This window comes from Hypanus sabinus (assembly GCF_030144855.1).
Source record: "Hypanus sabinus isolate sHypSab1 chromosome X2 unlocalized genomic scaffold, sHypSab1.hap1 SUPER_X2_unloc_4, whole genome shotgun sequence".
NCBI lineage: Eukaryota > Metazoa > Chordata > Chondrichthyes > Myliobatiformes > Dasyatidae > Hypanus > Hypanus sabinus.
Window position 1 is genome coordinate 1,235,560 of NW_026779004.1, and position 11,187 is coordinate 1,246,746.

An 11,187-nucleotide genomic window follows, 5' to 3' on the forward strand; every position below is an offset into this window, starting at 1 on the left:
CAACGTAATGTATAAACCTTTGATTTCTGTCTACACATGCAGTTCTCGCATGATTTATATCTATACATGAAGTCGTCGCATGACCTTTATACTCTACTTGCTCTAACACTCTGGTTCACCTCCCCCTGCAAATCTAGTTTAACACCCCCTGTCTTCCTCGAGCAGCACTAGCAAATCTACCCGCAAGGATGTTAGTCACCCTCCAGTTCAGGGGCAAACCGTCCCGTCGGAACAGTTCCCACCTTCCCGGGAACAAAGCCCAATTGTCCAGAAACATGAAGCCCTCCCTCCTGCACCATCTCCTTAGCCAGTATTTAGCTGCACTCTCCGCACATTTATATTTACAGGGACTTTACTCCTGACACCGTTCCCGGGAACCGACCCGTTTACAGACCCGGAGTGGAACCGGAGCAGATTCTCAGCCACTGGTTTCCACCCGCAGTCGCGAAGAAAGGATAAAGTTTCCCCGTGAATTTATTCCCAGTGAAGGTGTGGAGATGGGACTTGGTCTCCGAGTTGTAAAATGAAACTGTCCCAGACTCATAACTGAGATAAACTCCCACCTTCCCGTGGATGGGACCGACAGCGAGACGGGACTCGGGGGAATGTAGACCACGGTACTCGTCATAATCCCGATGTAACATGTCACCAACCCGCCTGATGACCCAGAATCCGGTCTGCGGACTCAGACTGATCCCTCCCCTCCTCTCCACAGACTCTGCGGCGACTCCCAGACACCAGAACCGAATCCCCGTAACCTCCACCTCCCAGTAATGTCTCCCCGATGTGAATCCCTCAGATCCCAGCACACAAGGCCGTACTGTGAATATCTTCCCGGTGTCAGGGAGATCCCTCCGGGTCCATGTCCGTCTCACACTCTTTCGATCCTCAGACACCTCGAGACACGGATGCGCCGTTTCCACATCCAGAGTGACAGAGACTGGGGGGAGAAGCAGAGAATTAGAGAGTCCCCGGGAATCGGGGGGGGGGGGACTCGGGCAGCGCGGTTCCGGGGATCGGGGGGGGGGGGAACCCGGGCAGCGCGGCCCCGGGTTCCGGGGGAGACTCGGGCAGCGGGGCCCTGGAGATCGGGGGGGAAGGCTCAGGCGTCGCGGCCCCAGGGATCGGGGGAAAGGCCGCTATGCCTCAGGCGCGGTCGGGTGGCCGACACGAACCTTTGACTCGACAAAAGCGGATGGACAACTAATGTGTCCCCAAGAATTTTCCGCTGGACAGGGGAAACATCCTCCCTCACTCATGCCTGTTGACCCCTGAAAGAATTTTGTCTTTCCATGAGATCTCCTCTCATTCTTCGAAACTGGGAACAGTGAACATAGAGCAGTACAGCGCATGAACAGGCCCGTCGTTCAATGTTCACATTCATTTGTGAGTGTGATGGTTTGAGAGAGTAAAGGAGGTGATAATGGGAACCAGTAGGGGAAAGATAAATGGCAGATTGAAACAGAACCAGGTGGGGGAGAGTAGGAAAGCCTGTGGGTGAACTGTGTGTGTAGACGTAATGAGAAGCTAGAGGGGGCAAAGATGGCAGATGAGGATGATTTTGTCCCCTTTCCCACAACCCCATGCCCCTGAGCCCCTCATTAGGACAAGGGATGAATTTGAAGGGACCATTAAGCAACACAGGTCCTGATCAAGTGTTTCAGTCTGAACTGTTCACTGTTTACTCATTTCCATAGAAACATCCCGGATTGTTGTTCCCCCAAACAATTTGTCTGTGTTACTCTGCTTTAAATATACTCAATAATTTGGCCTCCACAGCTGCCTGTTGCAAATTCACTATCCTGTGGATAAAGGAATTCCTCCTCATCTCTGTCCTAAATGGACATCCCTATAGTCGGAGGCTGTGCTTACCGTTCTCGACCCACCCGCATCCTCCCAACATCAACTCTCTCCAGACAGGTGTCAAGAGAGATCTGGCGAGACGCTTCATCAGGACCTGTGTAGCTTGGATTACCAGCATCTGCAGATTTCCTCCTGTTTGATTTTAAAACTTCTTGATTAGTCAGAGTCTCAAAAGTTATGGGGAGGAGGCAGGAGAATAGGGTTGAGAGGGATGATAAATCACCCATTCTTCCAAACTCCCATGAGTCAGGCCCAGAACCATCAAACACTCCTCATATGTTAACTCTTTCATTCCCGGAATCATTCTTGTGAATGTTCTGGACCCCCTCCAATGCCAGTACATGTTTTCCGATAGAAGGGACCCAAAACTGCTCACAATACTCCATGTGGGCTGACCAATGCCTTATAAAACCTCAGCATTACATTCTTGCTCTGGTAATCTAATCCTCTCGAAATGAAAGCAAACATTGAGTTTGCCAATCTTACCACTGACACAAACTTCATGGAATCCTGCAGAAGGACACCCATGACCCTTTGCACTTCTGATTTTTGAATATTCGCCCTGTTTACAGAATTGTCTCTGCCTTTATTCTATCGACCTAAGTCGTACCTGCTAAGGTTTGTACCTGTTAAACTCTACCTGTGCTACAAGATCCTTATTCCGTATAGTGGTGCATTCAAATAAGACCATAAGACAAAGCAGCAGAAGCCGGCCAGTCGGCCCTTCGAATCTGCTCCGCCGTTTTATCATGAGATGGTCCATTCTCCCATTTATCCCACTCCCCCGCCTTCTAACCATGACCTTTGATGCCCTGGCTACTCACATACCTATCAATCTCTGTCTTAAATACACCCAATATCCTGGCCTCCACGGCCACAAGAAATTCACAGATTTACCACCCTCTGGCTAAAACAATCTTTTTGCATCTCCGCTCTGAATGGGCTCCCTTCAATCCTTAAGTCATGCACTCTCGTACTAGACTCCCCCACCATGGGAAAAAAACTTTGCCACATCCACTCTGTCCATGCCTTTAAACATTCGGCATGTTTCTTCTAAACTCCACGGAATACAGTCCAAGAGTGGTCAAATGTTCCTCACCTGTTAACCCTCGCATTCCCGGAATCATTCTAGTGAATCTTCTCTGAACCCTCTCCAATGTCAGAACGTCCTTTCTGACATAAGGAGCCCAAAACTGCACACAGTATTCCAAATGAGGTCTTACCAGTGCCTTATAGAGCCTCAACATCACATCCCTGCTCCTATACGCTATTCCTCTAAAAATGAATGCCAATATTGCATTCGCCTTCTTCCCCACCGACTCAACCTGGAGGTTAACCATAAGAGTATCCTGCACGACCACTCCCAAGTTACATTGCACCACAGCACTTTGAATTCTCTCTCCATTTAAATAATAGTCTGCCTGTTTATTTCTTCTACCAACGTGCATGACCATACACTTTTCGACATTGTATTTCACTTGCCACTTATTTGACTATTCTCCTAATCTGTCCAAGTCTCTCCGCAGACTCTCTGCTTCCTCAGCACTACCATCCACTCCACCTATCCTTGTATCATCAGCAAACAGCCACAAAGCCATCTATTCCATAATCCAAATCATTGATATACAACGTAAACAGAAGTGGACCCAACTCAGACCCCTGTGGAACACCACTGGTAAGTGGCAGAAAACCAGAATGGGATCCTTTATTCCCAAGCTCTGTTTCCTGTCATTAGCCAACGGTCTATCGACGTATGTAACTTTCCCGTAATTCCATGGGCTCTTATCTTTAAGCTCTTATCTTTTAGCAGCCTCATATGTGACACAATACCAAAGGCCTTCTGAAAATCCAAATACACAACATCCTCTGCATCTCCCTTGTCTAGCCTACTTGTAATTACCTGAAAAAATTTCAATGGGTTTGACAGGCAGGCTTTTCCTTTAAGGAAACCATGAGTTTGGCCTATCTTGTCATATGCCTCTGGGTACTCCGTAACCTCATCCTTGACAATTGACCCCAGAAAGTTCCCAACCACTTCTCAAGCTAATAATTTACTTTTTGCTTCCTTGCCCCCTTCTTAAATACCAGAGTGGCATTTACAATCTTCCACTCCTCTGAAACCATGCCAGAATCTATTGACTTTTGAAAGATCATTGCTAATGCCTCAGCGATCTCCGCAGCTACTTCCTTCAAAACACAAGGGTGAATTCCATCTGGTCCTGGAGATTTATCTACCCTGAGACTATCCAGCTTCCTGAGTACTTTCTCTGTCGTAATTGTGACTGCGCATACTTTTCTTCCCTGACACCCTTGAGTGTCCGGTATACTGCTGATATCTTCCTCAGTGAGGACTGATGAAAATACTCGTTCAGCTCCTCAGCCATCTCTTATCTCCCATTACAATTTCTCCAGCATCATTTCCTATCAGTGCTATATCCACTCTCAACTTTTTTACTCTTTAAACAGTTGAAAAAAGCTTCTAATTTCTCAATCCTCTGTCTCCCCTCTTTTTTGTTTCCTTGAATGCCCTCTCCTTTGCTTTACTTTGGCTTTGACTTCTCTTGTCAGCCACGGGCGCATCCGTTTTCCTTTCGAAAATTTCGTCTTTTTTGCAAAATATCTGTGTTGCACCTTCCTCACTTCTCGCATAATCTCCAGCCATTGCTGCTCTGATCCCCCAGTGGGCTCAACAACAAGCTGTTCTGAAAAAGCATCTCATAGACATTCTACACATTCTCTGTCTTGAGATCCAGTGTCGACCGGGTTTTCCCAATCCACTCGCATGTTAAAATCCCCTTTAATTATAATAACACTGACCTTCTGGCAAGCCTTCCTGTTGTAATTTGTAGTCCACCTCACTGCAACTGTTAGGAGATCTGTGTATAACAGCCATCAGGGTCCTTTAACCCCTGCTATTTCTTAGCTCCAGTATATTTCTTATACTTATTGCTGAGGGGGGGCAGCCACAGGGGTGCTCTCCACGATCCGGGAATTTCTCTTCTCTCTCCTGACAGTCACCCAGTTTTCTGTCCCCTGTAGCCCAGGGATGACTATCTCCCTGTAACTCCTGTCTATCACCTCTTCATTTTCTCTAATAAGCAGTAGGTCATCAAACTGCAGCTCCAGATCCCTAATACGGTCTCCGAGCAGCTGAATCTCGGTTCACCTGGTGCAGATGTGGCTATCAGGGGCTGGAGGTCTCCCAGGATTCCCACATCTGACACCCTGAACAAAGCACTTACCCTGCAGACATGATACCTAATTCTACAGGAATGAAACAAAGAAAGATAGGTCGACTCACCCACTTACTTCGCAAAACACATGAACTTTTTAAACCGTTAGCTAATGTTCCCTGCAGTTCCCCCGTCCGTCCGGGCCGATTTGCCAAGTGGAAAAAAAAAAGAGTCGGTGCCTCGCTCTCGCCTCTTCCCGTTACCGCATAAGCCCGTTGAGCCAAAGCCCTACACTCTGCTGCCACCCACTCCGCTGCCCGCTGTATAGGCTGGTCATCTTTTTAAACTCTCCGCGCTGTCCTGCGCAGTCTCGCCTTTCTTGTCCACAAAGGTTTTACAAAAACTGCCTTCCTTCAGAATTTAGCTCCCACGCCGTCCTTCTCGTCCCAATCTAAAAAAACACTTTCAGTCGTGTGTTCATGAGCCTATTCCACACTGTACCCATGAAATTAAACAAGGTCTTTGATGTCGCTGATAGACCACACTTGGAGTATTGTCTGCATTTCCGGTTCCCGAATATGGGGAGGAAGTCATTACACTGGACAGGAGGCTTCAGGAGTATGTTACCAGAACTGGGGGCTTGGGTTAAAAGCAGAGAGTGTATAAGCTAGGGCTATTCAGCTGGAGTGTAGGATGTTCTGGTATGACCCCTTATCGATGTAAATAATTCATAAGAAACTTAAATAACGTTTTTTTTTCCAAGAAATGGGAGTACAGAACCAGCGGCCTAGAATTGAAAGAGAGACGGGAATTTTTTCTGAGTTGTGTATCGGGTAACATTCTCATAAAGAGGGAGGTTGGTAAATGGAATTTACCCTCAAACGCTGTAGAATCAGGTAAAAATAAAGTATCTTAAATTAAATTTGGGCAGGTACACAGATGGGAAATGGTTAGAGGGATGAGGGGGGCAAACACATTAGGGTTAGGGTTAGGGTTGATGCGGTTACTGAGAGAAATAACAACTTCCGTTGCTGAGACTCTGACTACAATCTGCCAGTCCTTCCTGTGTACGTGTGTGAGGGAGCTTTGCCAGGCCGGTTATGCTGTGTGTGCTTCTCCCGAGATGAAATCTCGACCCATGTCAATGCTTGTTGGTGTGTCATTCTCACAATGCTTCAATGTAGTGGTCTGATCACCATAAGACATAGGAGTAGAATTAGGCCATTTGCCCATCGAGTCTGCTCTGCCATTCAATAATGGCTGATCCTTTTTTTCCCTCCTCAGCCCCACTCCCTGGTCTTCTCCCCGTAACCTTTGATACTGTGTCCAATCTGGAACCTATCAAGCTCTGCCTTAAATACACACAAGTTTCGCAAATTCACCAGCCGCTGTCTCAAATTTTCCGGATCTGCTTTAAATAGACGTTCCGACATCTTGAAGCTGTGCCCTCTTGTCCTGAAGTCCACCACCATGGGAAACATCCTTTCCACATCTACCCTGTCTAGGACTTTCAACATTCGAAAGGTTTCAATGAGACCCTATCCCTAATTTTATGCTGTATATCAAGATTTAGCTGATGGAATGGACCATAAGATATAGGAGCAGAAGTAGGCCATTCGGCCTATCGAGTCTCTCCACCATTCAGTCATGGGCTGATCTAATTCTTCCGGTCATCCCCACTCCCCTGCTTTCACCCTATACCCTTTGATGCCCTGGCTAATCGAGAACCTATCTAACTCTGCCTTAAATATGACTTGGCCATAACAGCCACTTGCGGCAACAAATTCCACAGATTTTCCACGCACTGACTAAAGTAATTTCTCCACATCTCAGTTCTAAAAGGACGTCCTTCAATTCTGAATTCATACCCTCTTGTCCTAGAATAGATAGCTTTGTTTCCAAGTTTGCATATGATACAGAGATTGGTGGAGGGGCCGGTAGTGTTGAGGAAACAGTTAGGCTGCACAAGGACTTGAATGGGGAGAATGGGAAGGAAAGTGGCATGTGATATAAAATGTTGGCAAATGCATGGCCATGCACTGTGGTCGTCGAAATAATGTGCAGATTTTTTTTCAGATGGGGAGAAAACCTAAAAAGCTGAGATGAAAATGGACTTAGCAGTCATTCTGCAGAACACACTAAAGGTTAACTTGCAGGTAGAGTTAGTGGTGAGGAAGGCAAATCCAACGTTAGCATTCAATTCAAGGGGTTCAGATTGCATTCAGTCCAAGTGCAGAGATGTGATGCTGAGGCTTTATAAGGCACTGGTGAAGCCTCACCTTGAGTATTGTGAACAATTTTGGGCTCCTCATCTAAGAAAAGATGTGCTGGCATTGCTGAAGGCTCATTTCATAAGGATGATTCCAGGAATGAAAGGGTTATCATACGAGGAGCGTTTGATAGCTCTGTGTCTGTACTCGCTGGAATTTAGAAAGATGAGGGGGCCATGCTGACTTGTCCTGTCTTGTCCAGTATCACCAAATATTCCATAACCTCATACTTAACAACTGACTCCAATTTCTTCCCAACCACAGAGGTGAGGCTAACTAGTTTATAGTTTCCTTTCTGCTACTCTGCTCCTTACATAAAGAGTTAAGTGACATTTGCCATTTTTCAGTTCTCTGGCACCATGCCAGGGTCCAGTGATTTTTGAAAGATCATTTGAAATGCCTCCACAATGTCAACTGCGACCTCTTTCAGAACACTAGGGTGCAGTTCATCTGGTCCGGGTGACTTATGTACCTTTAGGTCTTTCATCTTTTTGAGCACCTTCTCCCTTGTAACAGTAACTGCGCTCATGTATCTTCCCTTGCACTCTTCAACACCGGGCACAGTGCTGGTGTCTTCCATGGTGAAGACTGTTGCAAAATACTTCGTTTATCTGCCTTCTCTTTATCCTGTGTTATTACATATCCAACCTAATTTTCTAGCAGTCCTACATCCACTCTCATCTCTGTTTTTTTTTTACAATACTTTTTTTAACATTTTTTTATTGAATTTTCAAATAGGTTACAGAAAGAAAAAAGTTTATCAACCCTTCCCCCCTCCCCTTACCGCGTCCCCCCTAGCATAACCCTATAGAAAAAAAAAGAAGAAGAAAAAAGAAAGAAAGACTGCCTGGATTTCGAAAGATCCCCACATGCTCCGTGGAGTTCATAATAGCTTTAATATGTATATTTATTTCTTTCCCCAGATAATCACTAATTTTATCTTCGGAGCACCTATATATATAATCCTATTTTTTGTAAATAAGGGCGCCAAGTTTTCAGAAATATTTCATATTTATCTCTTAAATTATAAGTAATTTTTTCAAGTGGAATGCAGCAAAAATTTTCATTCTTCCAACGATCTACACTTAAGTACGAATCCGATTTCCAAGTAACTGCAATAGCCTTTTTGGCTACTGCCAATGCAATTTTTATGAATTCTTTCTAATATTTACTCAATTTGTATTTTGATGTTATCCCTTCAATATCGCCTAGTAAAAATAATATCACAGTGTGTGGAAGTTGTATTCCAATAATTTGTTCCAGTAAAACTCTTACATTTGTCCAAAAAGGATGACTTTCAGAACACGTCCAAGTAGAGTGTAAACAGGTACCAATTTCTTGGTTACATCGAAAACATTGATCAGATAAATTTGAATTTAACCTATTTATTTTTTGTGGTGTAATATATATTTGATGTAAAAAGTTATATTGTACTAATCTTAGTTGAACATTTATTGTATTTGTCATACTGTCAAGACATAATCTTGTTTCATCAATTTTAATATTCAAATCAGTTTCCCATTGTTGACTTATGAATTCCTTGTTTTTGAATCAAATTATACATGCCAGAAATAATGTTTTTTTAATTTTTCCTTTATGAATTAAAGTTTCTATTTCATTAGGTTTCGGCAAAAACATTGTTTGACCCAGTTTATCTCTTAAATAAGCCCTTAATTGGAAATAAAAGAAAAGTGTGTTATTTGCTATTTTATATTTATTCTTTAACTGGACATTAATATACCTCCTTCAAAACAGTCTTCTATATATCTAATCCCTTTGTGAAACCAGATATATAAAAGTTGATTATCCATTGTAAAAGGGATTAGTTTATTTTGAATTAAAGGTCTCTTTGCTAATAAACATTTATCAATCATTTATCACATCATCAACATTTATCTGATTCCATAAATCAATCAAATGTGTTAGTATAGGAGAATCTTTCTTTTCCTGTATCCATTTAGATTCCCATTTATATATAAACTCTTCTGGTATATTTTCTCCTATTTTGTCTTATTCTATTCTAATCCATGCTTGTTTATCTTCATCAAGAAAAGATGCAATAAATGTAAGTTGATTTGCTTTGTAATAAATCTTAAAATTTGGTAATTGTAACCCTCCTAAGTCAAATTTCCATGTCAATTTTTCTAACGATATTCTTGGCATCTTACCTTTTCCAAAGGAATTTCCTTACACATTTATTTAACTCTTGAAAAAAATACTGCGGTAATTGTATTGGTACTGATTGGAATAAATATTGTAATCTAGGGAATATATTCACTTTTAGAGCATTGACCTTACCTATTAATGTTATTGGTAACATCGTCCGTTTATCAAGATCCTCTTGAATGCTTTTCAATAATGGCAAATAATTTAATTTGTATAAATTCTTTATATCATTATCAACTCTTACACCTAATTACTCTATACTATTTATTGGCCATCTAAATTGAGTTATTAATCGACTGACTATAATCTCCTTTAGTAAGGGGTAGAATTTCACTTCTATCCCAATTTATTTTGTACCCTGATATTTTCCCATATTCTTCCAATCTAGAAGATAATTTACGCAACGAATGTAATGGATTAGTTAGACAAACCAGAACATCACCAGCAAATAAATTAATCTTATATTCCTCCTGATTAACTCTGAAGCCCATAATATCTGAGTCAGTTCTAATTAATTCAGCTAATGGTTCTATCGCCAACACAAATAAAGCAGGTGATAATGGACAACCTTGTTAACTGAAATGATGTTGAAATTTGGCCATTTGTCACCGCTTTAGCTTTGGGGTTAATATTTAAGGTTTTAATACATTTTATTAAAAATACTCCTAATCCAAATTTTCCAATAAAAAATGACATTCCAATCTATCAGATGCTTTTTCTGCATCCAAAGCAACTGCTACACTCATTTCTTCGTTCTTTTGTGCCAAATGAATTATGCTAAGTAAGCGAGTTAAATTATCTGCCGATTGTCTATTTTTAATAAATCCTGTTCGGTCCATGTGCATTAATTTTGGTAAGTATTTAGATAATCTGTTAGATAAAATCTTTGCTATTATTTTATAATCCATGTTCAATAAAGAAACAGGTCTATATGATGTTGGTTTTAAAAGATCTCTGTCTTTTTTTGGCAATATTATTAAAATAGCTGTCGGAAAAGATTCTGGAAGTTTATGCGTTCATTCCGCTTGGTGTATTAGTTCAATAAAAGGAGGAATTAATAATTCTTTAAACGTTTTGTAAAATTCATGCGGAACGTCATCTTCTCCTGGAGATTTGTTACTCTGAAGTGATCCTAGAGCTTTTTCGAACTCTTTTAATGTAAAAGGCAAATCTAATCCTTTCTGTTCTTCCAAATTTCAATTTTGGGAGAGTTATTTGTAATAAACACCTTTCTATCTCAAAAATATCATTTTGTGATTCTGATTGATAAAATTCAGAATAAAAAAAATTAAAGTTTCATTGATTTCTAAAGATTTATATGTAATTTTATTTACACTTGTTCTAATTGCATTTATCGTTTTGGAAGCCTGGTCTGTTTTCCAAGCAAGAATCCTGTGTGATCTTCCACCGAGTTCGAAATATCTGTTTAGGTCTCATAATTGCTTTTTATGTTCGATATGTCTGAAGTGTATTATATTGTAGTTTCTTATTAACAAGTTGTCTTTGTTTTTCTTCTGTCATATATCTTTGAGATTCTTTTCCTAATTCTGTAATAACTTTTTCCAATTGATCTACTTCTAACATCTATTCCTTCTTAATTTTGGAAGTATAACTTATTATCTGGCCTCTGAAATATGCCTTCATCTTTTCCCATAATATACATTTATTATCAGCTGAATGTGAGTTTGTATCTAAAACAAACTGGATATGTTTTT